This window comes from Pelophylax lessonae (genome assembly GCF_965119305.1).
Source record: "Pelophylax lessonae genome assembly, chromosome: 1".
Lineage (NCBI taxonomy): Eukaryota > Metazoa > Chordata > Amphibia > Anura > Ranidae > Pelophylax > Pelophylax lessonae.
The window spans coordinates 355,252,415-355,264,654 of record NC_138768.1 but is presented as its reverse complement, the minus strand read 5'-3'; positions in this window follow the sequence as shown (position 1 = coordinate 355,264,654).

The window sequence follows — 12,240 nt, the reverse complement described above, 5'->3', positions numbered from 1 at the left end:
CTCCCCGGGATGTCGGTGTCTGTTGAAAAGTGCAAAGACAGCACAAGGACAGCACAAGAATTTTGTCCGCAGACTTCAGCTGACTGCAGAAGTGATGTCATGTAATGGTTAACTTTCCCTGTGTTTTTTATTTTCTGAGCATGCCCAGTCTTGCAAATCTGCGGTCTGTCGGCTGATTTCTGTACTGACAGGCGAACAATCGTCCTTTCTGGTGTCCGCAGACAGAAATTTTCATGTTTGCAAGAAAGACTCTTGTCCGCGGATTGTGCGCAGACAGCTGTCGGAGGCACCATACTAACACGCGTACAATCGGCAGATCTTTCGTCCGCCTACGTTTGTATGACGACGATCCGTACGTGTGTACGGGCCTTAACAGGCCAGGTTTGCAAGAAAACTAAAATGCATCACAGGTGATATAATTTGCTGCTCAGTGATTGCAGTATTCTAGTCTGCATATCCCCAAGGTAATACTTAAAATCTGGCTTGTTAGTTTGCCCTGAGGACCGGAGTTGAGAAACACTGGTCTATAGTACCCCTTGGTGACACAACTTTTCTAAAATAAGCAGACATCCTTGATGTTATATGCAATTGGGGACAGATGAGTTGCCCTATATGCAGACAATGTGCGCCCAGGGTTGCTTATCTGTCGCATGTAAGGCTGACCATACACTATACAATTTGTTTGTACAATCTTCCTTGGATTTACAATCAACTATGAAGTGTAGAAACCTGCCTGATTGTATACCAATTTAATGTATTGAGTAGGTTTGTCCTCATATTACATCTTTTCTACACATTTTCATCTGTGATCCTAGCTTCATAAGTATGCTAATTCTGGGTGCTGCACAACTCTAATCAGCTGTGTAAATGGGGCCTAGGGGTGGTTTCACACTGCCACTCTGCCGTTTGGCTGCAGCGTGGGCGTAGCGCACTGTATACAGTTTTGGCGTGCGTTACCTTACTTTCCTATAGACTTCTGTTAGACCGTCTTTGCATCTTGCAAAATGCATCTTTGGTGCATTTTCTGAAAGAGCCTCAAAGATGCAGCATGCAGGTCTTTTGGTGTGCTTTTAGAAAATACACCAAAAATGCCCAATCTAATAGAAGTCTATGGGAATGCGCAGGTACACTGCGCTGTACACTTGCTGCAGCTGAACTGACCCGTGGCTCTCTGAAAGCTTGTTTAATTAACCTTCAACAAAAACCTTCAAGCTGATTGCTTTCTACGCAGAGCTGCACCAGAATTTGCACTCTCCAGTTTTAATAAATCAAACCCATTTTGTGTGGGCATGCTCTTAAGAACCAAGGTAGCAGTTTTGTTTTGCTGGCTGAGGAGGAAATTAACAAATGCATGTGAAGTGACAGAAAAGAGTAAGGAAAAGGCAGGCAGTGTTATATAGACCAGGAGGCAGGAATGCCAACTTAAGTTGGGATTTTAGTGCAGCAGAGGCACTGTTTTGTCAACCCAAACAGGAAGTTAGGTGCACAATGGATTTCTGGCAGAAGAACAGGCATTTTTCTAAAAATGCAGCATTTTTTAAAGCTAAAAAACACAGGGAAGTGAAGATGCATTGCAGCTACATACTGAATATATTTTTCCTTGTTTTTTTTTTTATTATTTTGGCCTGATACACACTATAATCTATTAAACTAGATATGTCTAAAGTAATTGTAGAACTTGTGTGTCATCCAGCTAGCTTTATCCCTACATTGAAGTTAGCATGAAACAGCATGGGTAGGGACCAAGCAGATGTAATCAGTGTGAGGCTGTAGGCATCACTGAGTAAACAGATACTAAGAATGTCAGAAAGCTCAAAGTATGGATATTAGCGGCGGTGTCCTAGGCTGCACACGGGATGACAGCTATCAAAATGCCTAGTGAATGTCGGGCCAGGGGGTGTGCATGACACGTTTCCAAGGACTTTGCCCCTTCTTCAAATGCATGGACAGTGAAAGGAAGTGATGGGCCTATAAAGTCAAAATGGCAGGAAGGAGGGAGTATATATATATATATATATATATATATATATATATATATATACATATAATGCATATATATATATATATATATATATATGTCTATCTATCTATCTATCTATCTATCTATCTATCTATCTATCTATCTATCTATCTATCTATCTATCTATCTATCTATCTATCTATCTATCTATCTATCTATCTATCTATCTATCTATCTATCTATCTATCTATCTATCTATCTATCTATCTATATATATGTATATATATATATATATATATATATATACAGTATCTCTAGTAATATTAATGCAGCTATTGTATTTTCTTGTTTTACCCTGTTTCCAGTAGTAACATTGAATTTCTTGATACTGGCAGTCTGCAAACTAAGGGTTAGTTGCTCAGCTATGTCTTCTGTGTTTTTTTCTGCCCTCCCACTTTCCTCCCCCTCCCGCCCTTTTAGCTCTATGCAGCAGCTCAGCTTTCCCTTCCTTTCCCTTCCCATGTTCTTTCCCTTCCTGCCATTTTGGTTTTTAAGCCCATTACTTCCTTTCACTGTCTATGCATTTGATGAAGAGGGCAAAGTCCCTGAAAATGCTCCATGGACACCCACTTTGAACTGACATTCACTAGGCATTTTGACAGCTGTCATCCTCGTGTGCAGCCCAGAAGGCCACCGCTAATTTTCATGTTTTGCGCTGCCTGGCTCCCTGTCATCCTCGGTCTCTGTTTATTCAGTGATGCCTACAGCCTCACACTGATTACAGCTGCTTGGTCTCAGGTGTTCCCTATCCACACTGTCTCATGCTAACTTCAATGTAAGTGTGCTGCTTATTTTAATAAAGTGTTTTTTATTTGATACTGATCTCAGCTCCCTGCTATTGGTTTTCTTCTACATTGAGGTCATCCTACCCAGATCTTCTGCAGGAGCTACAGAGGTTCCAGTCTTGGTCCCTTCTCCTGTTCAGCCATCCATCCATTCATCTATTTGCCTTATCCATTCCTCTACTGATACAGTGAAAGTTCCAATGGACCAAGGAACTTAGCACTTCACCAAGGAGCACCATATGCACTGTGTACTTGTACACTCTTTGAATTTGCTTTACTGCTGTTTAGTAGCTTTATTCCTACGTACCAAGAGACAATACATTGACTGTAACTTTCTGCTGTAACTTCACAAGAGTAACAATATGTACAAGGGGAAAAAATGTAAAAACAAACCTGTGAGTAATTTAAATCCTCACTCTGATTTGCATTAGGGAGTACCTGAAATTAATTGAGCAGGAAAGCAGCAAGACTTTTAGGTAGGCCAGATTTCATTTTCTTACCACCTGCTAAAGACTTATAACTGAGATGCTGTATAGTATTTTAATCACTCTCATGTAGTAGCCCTTTATTTTCATCTTCTAGCAATTTTTACTGTGCTTGCTTAATATCTGCATCTGCCAAGCAGCCGCTAATACTTTTATAAAAACAACATGGCCATGCTATCATCAAAGCATTTAACGCTACATTTTAGCCAAAGCTGCTTGCAATTTTCTGAAGATTTAACAGTTACTTGGATTATGGTAGCAAGCTTTTAATCAGTATCATTTTTTCTAAGCACTTCTAAAAAGGTTTCCCAGCACTAAACCAAGGGAAATGAACTGCTTAAAATAAACGCCTTTGAGCTAGTTAAAAGCATTGTGCTTCATAGGACAAAAATTATACACATAAGGTAACAAGCTTTAGCCAAGTCTTCCTTGTTACTTAGGAAGCGTCACATGTTTTAAATATGTTGCTTTTTAATTAAATGGCAAATCTAATAACAAACAAAAAGACCGCTCATCATAGGAATTTGTGGCATTAGCAAATTTATGAGAAATAACAAAAACTGTATAAAATGTAACAAGCTGTTAAAATATGTAGATTAACTGAAAAAAATCAACATTGAATATATTTTCAGCATGACATTTTAGGTGATGATTATGGTCTGTGTTGAGTAAGACTAGCTGGTTAAAAGTGTATTTGTTTCTTTTCACTTGTTAAATTGTGTTTTGCTCTTTTAAAAATGTAAACTTAAGAATTTTCATGGAATTACATATAGTGGGCACAGTCCACCTACCCAGAGACTTTTTTTTTTTCATGCTGGCATTTGCTTAGAACACCGAACCACCCTATAAAATATTGATAATATGAAGGGAATACTGTGCCAACCATCAAAAATATCATACAGCTGCTGACACTACAGAAGACAGACTGCTCCAAATAAAGAGGAAAAAATGTGCAGCGCTATAGTTGGTGTATGAAGGACTGGGAATACAACAGGTAAGAGGAATCCTGAAACAATCTCAGCCTTGTGTGGGTGCAATATCTCATATGTGAAAATGAGATGAAAATAAAATTGAGAACGTAATACTCACTCCAGCTTATGCCAACAAGTGAAAAATGCCGGTATGTGCATAAATGGGAAATATAAATATATCTTGTTAAAATAAAATGATAAGACTGAAGATAAACATATATAGTGTGTTAACAGATAAAAATGAGTACACCGGTCCCAAGAGGGGCAAATAAACCAAAAAAAACATGTGCAAAATGTTGGTATATATAGAGAATTGTCCAAAGTCACTTGTGATTAAACTCTGCAGAGAAAGTGCTCAATAGATTTCAAAGTACTTATACACTTTCTTTTTTTCAAGTAGCTGCATTAGTGTCTGTCCAAAGACGCATCTGGTTATTTTTAATTGTGCGCAGGGGATATACTATATCATTTATATTTTCATCTCATTTTCACATTTTCACATATGAGGTATTGCACCCACACAAGGCTGAGATTGTTTTAGGATTCCCTTTACCTGTTGTATTGCCAGTCCTTCATACACCAACTATAGCGCTGCACATTTATTCCTCTTTATTTGCAACAGACTGTCTTCTGTAGTGTCAGCAGCTGTATGATATTTTTGATGGTTGCTGCAGTATTCCCTATCGAAAATATTAAGCCTTGAATTCTTCGAGCTAGGGATTGTCAACTTTATTTTTCAAAGCCCTTTCATTGTCTATGTAAGGTTACATAGGAACAATGGTTTTTTTTTTTTTAATTTGTTTAAAACAGTTTTTCAGCTTGTGATATAAAGAAAGGCTTGTAGAAGTGTATATTCTCTGCTCTTGAGCACTGGAAGCTAGTCTATGAAAGCTGCAAAAGAAAAAACTGTATGAGTAAAACTGGCCATACATAGGTTCAATTTCTTTCCCTAATGGTACAATGTAGCAAACACTTCAAAATACTTTTGTCAAAGGAGCCAGGCAGACAATTCTTGGCTGAATAGCCCCTGCATCCAATCAGATGCAGGCACTTTTTGGGTATTCTGGCAGCTGTGAATGCAATATAAGTGCAGTCATGTGCGAGTAAAATTGCTGTTTTTTAATTTTCCTTGCACGTGATTGGGTATTCTTTGCAAAGTAAAACTTCACTTCATTCACTAAGCTCTGGAGCAAATTTCCTTGCAAAGTGAACAGCCTATTTGCCTTTAGGTGATCAAACCTATATAATCTTAAAAAAAAAAAAAAAAAATATATATATATATACTGTATATATATATATATATATATATATATATATTGAAAAAAATGTAAGTTTTTATTATATATATATATATATATATATATATATATATATATATATATATATATATATATATATATATATATATGTATATATACTAAAAACTTACATTTTTTTTCAATTTTGTTTTGTGTGTTATTATTCCTGCCCTAGTGCAGACAACCTTCATAGACATATACTAATTATGATCATAAGATCTGCTATTCTCTGTCAAGTTGAATTTGATCTGAGCCTAAGCCCAGGAGTGCCAAGCAAATAAACTTGGAAAACCAAAGAACTGCTGTTGTATTTTCATCATCTCCACTTTCAGAAAACAGAACTGTATTTGGTGTTAATTACTCTGCGACTCTATGTTTTTCATATCTTTGTAAAGTGATAATTAGGAATAAAAATCAGTTAAATAAAGTAAATAATGAGGCTAAAATAAGAACATAGGAAATTCTTTTTTAAGTTGTTTCTGTAGGTAGTCTGCAATTTACACCCTATACAGATGTTTCCTGTCTGGGATTAATCACCTTTCTATTTAAAGCTGCACTTCCTTGATCTTAGCTGTTTTATCTATATTGCAACCAAGTGACCTCTATAACTAAAAAGTTCATGTCAAGATGGTGTAACTATTAATTGAAGGCATATAATATTTAGATGGTTTTCCATTTCTTTCTTTTTTTTTTTTTTTCACAAAAAAGTGCTTTATTAAGGTAATAGAGAATGAACAATAAAACATAATAGTTCAGTAAAGACTGTAACATATCAAAATATATTGTCTCACACTTCTACAGCAAAGAGGATAAGAAAGAATAAAAAATATAGTGTATTCCGCAATTATGGGTCTTATGTTGCAGGTAAATTGCCAGAGTAGCCTGTCAAATTGCAGTCGGCAAATATGTAGATCTGGTCAAAACTTAGAGAGAAGTGTGAATACGTAACATTATTAAGTAATTATCATTAATCGTAAATGCAACAATTGTAGATCTATGAGTGGTCACCTTAGGATAGAAGTAGAAAGGTGACAAATTAAAGGAAAAAGAAAGAGAAAAAGAGAAGTGAAGAGAAGAAAGTAAGGGGGGGGGGGAGAGAAGGAGAGAGGGGGGAGGGATGGCGTGGGGATATGGGAGGTGGGAAAAAGGGTTGTTATCTCCAGAGTGGTGCTGCAGGTATCCTTGTGGTGTGTAGTGTCAGGGGTTTAGCTCTTTATGTGGTTGATTTCAGAGTCTCATATTCCTGAGAAACAGAAAAGAGTGTCCAGTTAGCCCAAAGTTTACGGAATGACTCATGGCGTTCCATTTTCAGGGGTATGGATTTTTCCATCTCGTAAATTTGGTCTATTTTCCCTATCCAGTCCCAAATTTGGGGGATTTCAAGGGAGTTCCATTTCAATGGGATTAAACTCTTGCCCATGTTTAATAGGTGTCGGGTGAGAGACTGCTTATAGGCTTTGTAAGTCATTTGGTTTATGTGCAGTGAGAAGGTTGGGGCATCAAATGGCAGACCAGTCCCGGTAATGTGTTCCGTCCAGTGTGCAACTGCTTTCCAGAACGGGATCAGTTTGGGGCAAGACCACCAGATGTGGAGAAATGTGCCCTGTGCTTTCCCACATCTCCAGCAAGAATCTGTGAGTCCAGGGTACCAATGTTTCAATTTGACCGGGGTTCTTGTACGAATTTTATATGCAGTCTCCTGTGCTTTAGTACTAAGGGAGCATTTGTGTGAAAAGATGCACGACTTCCTCCATTGAGCAGCCGAAAATTGTAGATCTAGGTCTTTCTCCCATATTGATTGATAGGGATCTGTTTGGGATTGGGGGGGCGTGCATAGCCATTTGTACGCCAACGAGGTCACTTTCCTCATCGGGGTCCCCGATAAGCAGCATTTCTCAAAGTCTGAGAGGTCCCTAGTAAATTGGGATTTATGCTTGTTATTTTGGAGGAAGTCGTGCATCTGCATGTGGTTCCAGGAATTTAGTGGTTTTTCGGTGGAGCATATATTTCTCAATTCCTCGTATCCAAGAAGTTTACGGTTACGAAAGCAATGGAGTGCAAGTAGTGGTCTATTCTTGTCTTTATTAGCCGATGTGAGGAAGGTTTTATTGGCCATTCCTGGTGGGAAGGCAGGATTGTTATAGAGAGACGTAAGCGGACTCGGAGAGGAGGAGAGTTCAGACCGAGCTAAAGTTTTATGGAGTATATTCAGAGTCGTGCCAATCAGGGGGTGGGATCTGATCTCTGTGGGGATCATAGAGTAATCAGACCAAGGTAGGAAATGTGTATCGCATTTAGACCAGTTCCTTTCTATATCTACCCAAGCTTTGGATGAGCCATGGCAGTGCCAGTCTATCATCCTAGTTAGATGAGTGGCGTAGTAGTAATTCAGGAAGTTCGGAATGCCCATGCCTCCGTGTTCTCTGGTGCGCTGTAGGTATTGGAAACTGATTCTGGGGTGTTTATTAGCCCAAATGAACATTCTCTGGAGCGAGGTGAGGCGTCTGAAAAATGAGTTTGGTATGTGGATCGGGAGAGCGTGAAACAAGTACAGAAGTCTCGGTAAGATAGCCATCTTTACTATAGCGGCTCTCCCGAACCAAGAAAATCTCCCCTTATCCCATTTCTTAAGGTCCCTGGCTAGAGTGTTTAATAGGGGAGAGAAATTGGTTTCCAACAGTGAATCAAGTCTCAGTGTGAGTTTAATACCTAGGTATTTTAATGAGGTATTTTCCCATCTATACGGCCAGTTAGCCTTCGTTAGGGCAATCATATGCTTCGGGAGAGTCAAATTTATAGGCTTTGTAAGTCATTTGGTTTATGTGCAGTGAGAAGGTTGGGGCATAAAATGGCAGACCAGTCCCGGTAATGTGTTCCGTCCAGTGTGCAACTGCTTTCCAGAACGGGATCAGTTTGGGGCAAGACCACCAGATGTGGAGAAATGTGCCCTGTGCTTTCCCACATCTCCAGCAAGAATCTGTGAGTCCAGGGTACCAATGTTTCAATTTGACCGGGGTTCTGTACCACCTTGTACGAATTTTATATGCGGTCTCCTGTGCTTTAGTACTAAGGGAGCATTTGTGTGAAAAGATGCACGACTTCCTCCATTGAGCAGCCGAAAATTGTAGATCTAGGTCTTTCTCCCATATTGATTGATAGGGATCTGTTTGGGATTGGGGGGGCGTGCATAGCCATTTGTACGCCAACGAGGTCACTTTCCTCATCGGGGTCCCCGATAAGCAGCATTTCTCAAAGTCTGAGAGGTCCCTAGTAAATTGGGATTTATGCTGGTTATTTTGGAGGAAGTCGTGCATCTGCATGTGGTTCCAGGAATTTAGTGGTTTTTCGGTGGAGCATATATTTCTCAATTCCTCGTATCCAAGAAGTTTACGGTTACGAAAGCAATGGAGTGCAAGTAGTGGTCTATTCTTGTCTTTATTAGCCGATGTGAGGAAGGTTTTATTGGCCATTCCTGGTGGGAAGGCAGGATTGTTATAGAGAGACGTAAGCGGACTCGGAGAGGAGGAGAGTTCAGACCGAGCTAAAGTTTTATGGAGTATATTCAGAGTCGTGCCAATCAGGGGGTGGGATCTGATCTCTGTGGGGATCATAGAGTAATCAGACCAAGGTAGGAAATGTGTATCGCATTTAGACCAGTTCCTTTCTATATCTACCCAAGCTTTGGATGAGCCATGGCAGTGCCAGTCTATCATCCTAGTTAGATGAGTGGCGTAGTAGTAATTCAGGAAGTTCGGAATGCCCATGCCTCCGTGTTCTCTGGTGCGCTGTAGGTATTGGAAACTGATTCTGGGGTGTTTATTAGCCCAAATGAACATTCTCTGGAGCGAGGTGAGGCGTCTGAAAAATGAGTTTGGTATGTGGATCGGGAGAGCGTGAAACAAGTACAGAAGTCTCGGTAAGATAGCCATCTTTACTATAGCGGCTCTCCCGAACCAAGAAAATCTCCCCTTATCCCATTTCTTAAGGTCCCTGGCTAGAGTGTTTAATAGGGGAGAGAAATTGGTTTCCAACAGTGAATCAAGTCTCGGTGTGAGTTTAATACCTAGGTATTTTAATGAGGTATTTTCCCATCTATACGGCCAGTTAGCCTTCGTTAGGGCAATCATATGCTTCGGGAGAGTCAAATTTAAGGCTTCCGACTTGGAGTTGTTGATTTTGAAATTTGATAAAAACTTATAGTGGTTAAATTGTTTATTAAGGTTGGGGATCGAAATGTGCGGTTGTGCGATGTATAGAAGCAGGTCATCAGCATAAGCCGACACCTTGTGTTCCTTTCCTTGCATGTGTATCCCTTGAATTGAGGGATCTAGGTTGATGGATCTAATTAATGGCTCTAGGGTCAGGATAAAAAGGAGGGGTGAAAGTGGGCATCCCTGTCTCGTACCATTGCACAGGTCTAGCGGACCAGAGAATACCCCGTTGACCTTCACCTTAGCCTGAGGTTTAGAGTATAGCGCATGGATCCATGACATGATATTTGGTCCAAGACCAATGTGTTCGCAGGCTGAGAACAAAAAGTCCCACGACACTCGGTCAAAGGCCTTCTCTGCATCCGTGGATAGCAGGAGGCCCTTAAACCCGGTTGATCTGGCTTCATGGATGAAATTCAAGGATCTAATCACATTATCCCTGGCCTCTCTACCGGGCATGAAGCCAACTTGGTCTGGGCCGATGATTTTTTCAAGGTGAGGTCTGATCCGGTCCGCCAGGATTTTGGCTAGGATCTTTAAATCAGTATTCATTCTATTAATGTGACAGAATGAGAGCCCCTCAGACGACCCGGTCATAGTGACATCCTCTAATCTTTTAATGGCTTTGTCTCTGTGCCTCCCGGCCCTTTCTGTAGCAGCCATTTGGTCTGATAGTCTATTAATGTCTGCCTTGAGGTCAATGATTGCGGCGTTGAATGAGCTTTTAATGTCTGCCGCAATGGCCGTCATAATCTTGAATGTAAGAGGGGGGTCAGAGTGGTCTGTGTCTCCTACCGTATCCTCGGTATCTGCTTGCGAGTCTGTTTCATAATCTCCCTCATCATCACGTTGTGCAGCCCGCGCCATCTTGGAAGCAGTGCTGCCTCGAGTGGAGCGAGATAGGTTGAAGAAATCCGGTATGTTTTTGCCACTGGTACCGGGTCTGGATTTTGGGGTTTTAGTGCTGTGTCCTCCTTTTAAAATTCTGCCCATATTTTGCCTTTAGACTGCCTGTTTGGGTTGAGGAGACCGGGTCGTCTGAGGGGCTCTCATTCTAGGTTGTCATCCCTCCTGCAAGCCAAGCCACTCCGCCTGAGAAATTTACTGATCCATAGGGGACCGCGGCCGGATGCCGCTTTAGGTGAATCCGCGGCTTCTGGGCCCTACTAGGCCGCAATTACCGATCTGCTCCCGCTGCTCCTTTTTGCTTAATTTTTGGCCAGGCAAGACCCCTGGGGCTTGGGGGAGCTCGGAGGGTAGTGATGCCGCACAGGAAGCAGAGGAATCGGCCGTATTTAGCCGCTTCGTGGACGATCGCGGCCGGATGCCGCTCAAATCAAGGCCGCGGCTTCAGGTCCCGTGTAGGCCGCAACCACCGATCCGCTCCGGGGGGGGGGGGGCGATTTCAGAAATTTTTGGCCAGGGAGGTTCTTTAGGGCATAGGGTTGCCCGATGGGTGATGATATCTCCCCTAAAGCAGTTAAAACTGCGGATGGAGAGGGATGAAATCTCGGAACCGGCGGAGCTCCTGGCAATCACGTCCGCCTCGGTTCCCTTCCGGTCACGCCCCCTTCCATTTCTTAAGCTTTGGCATTTTGTCACATTAATAGAAGTCTTGCATTTATGATTCATATTAAGACAGTGTTTATTTTTCAGGAAACCATTTATCCCCTTAAACTGTAAATATTTTATATATATATATACTGTATATATATATATATATATATATATATATATATATGCCGTACTTGTTAATGAATAATCATAGAAGTAAATTTGTTGTATACTGAGAAAAGGTCATACCAGTTGGTTGTACTGCTGCTAAGATAACGGAGAATGTCTGTTCTTGGTAGTCCCTTCTAGATTTACACCTCCTGCCCTTGGTGATTTAAAAGGGAGCTAGTGTAACTATGGCTTTGGGTGACTCATTTTAAGGAGTTAGTGGTGGTACACAACAGATAACAGACATGTGTGCCACTGAGTAAAATGCCTTTGAAGGTACAGCTATTGGAGGATCAGTCGTGATCAAGCTGGTTCCACAGGTTGAAAATGAATGGCACTCCCTCTTCCTTTTCTCTGGGCATATTACTGTGCCATTTTAGCAATCTATAAGGTCTGCAAAACATTACTTGGGGTAACAGAGCTAGTAAATGGATTGCAGATAATGTGACAATATCTGGGAACCATGATATTCTTTTTAAAAATACAATAAAACTGATAAGCAATTCAAATATACTGCAAAATAAATTTCAACAATTTGAAATACCAAAATCATTTAACTCGTGCTCAATGTTGGAAACTGTCTGCCTGCTTTTATAATGACTGTGATAATATTTGTACTACCTTGCAATGCATACTATTATAGTGACTTTTAGGGTTGGGTAAATCTGCCTGGGTTTGATTTGCTGGTGTTTCCTTGAATCCACTTCAAATACATGAAACACTAGCTTAGCTGTAAACCCTATTGAAG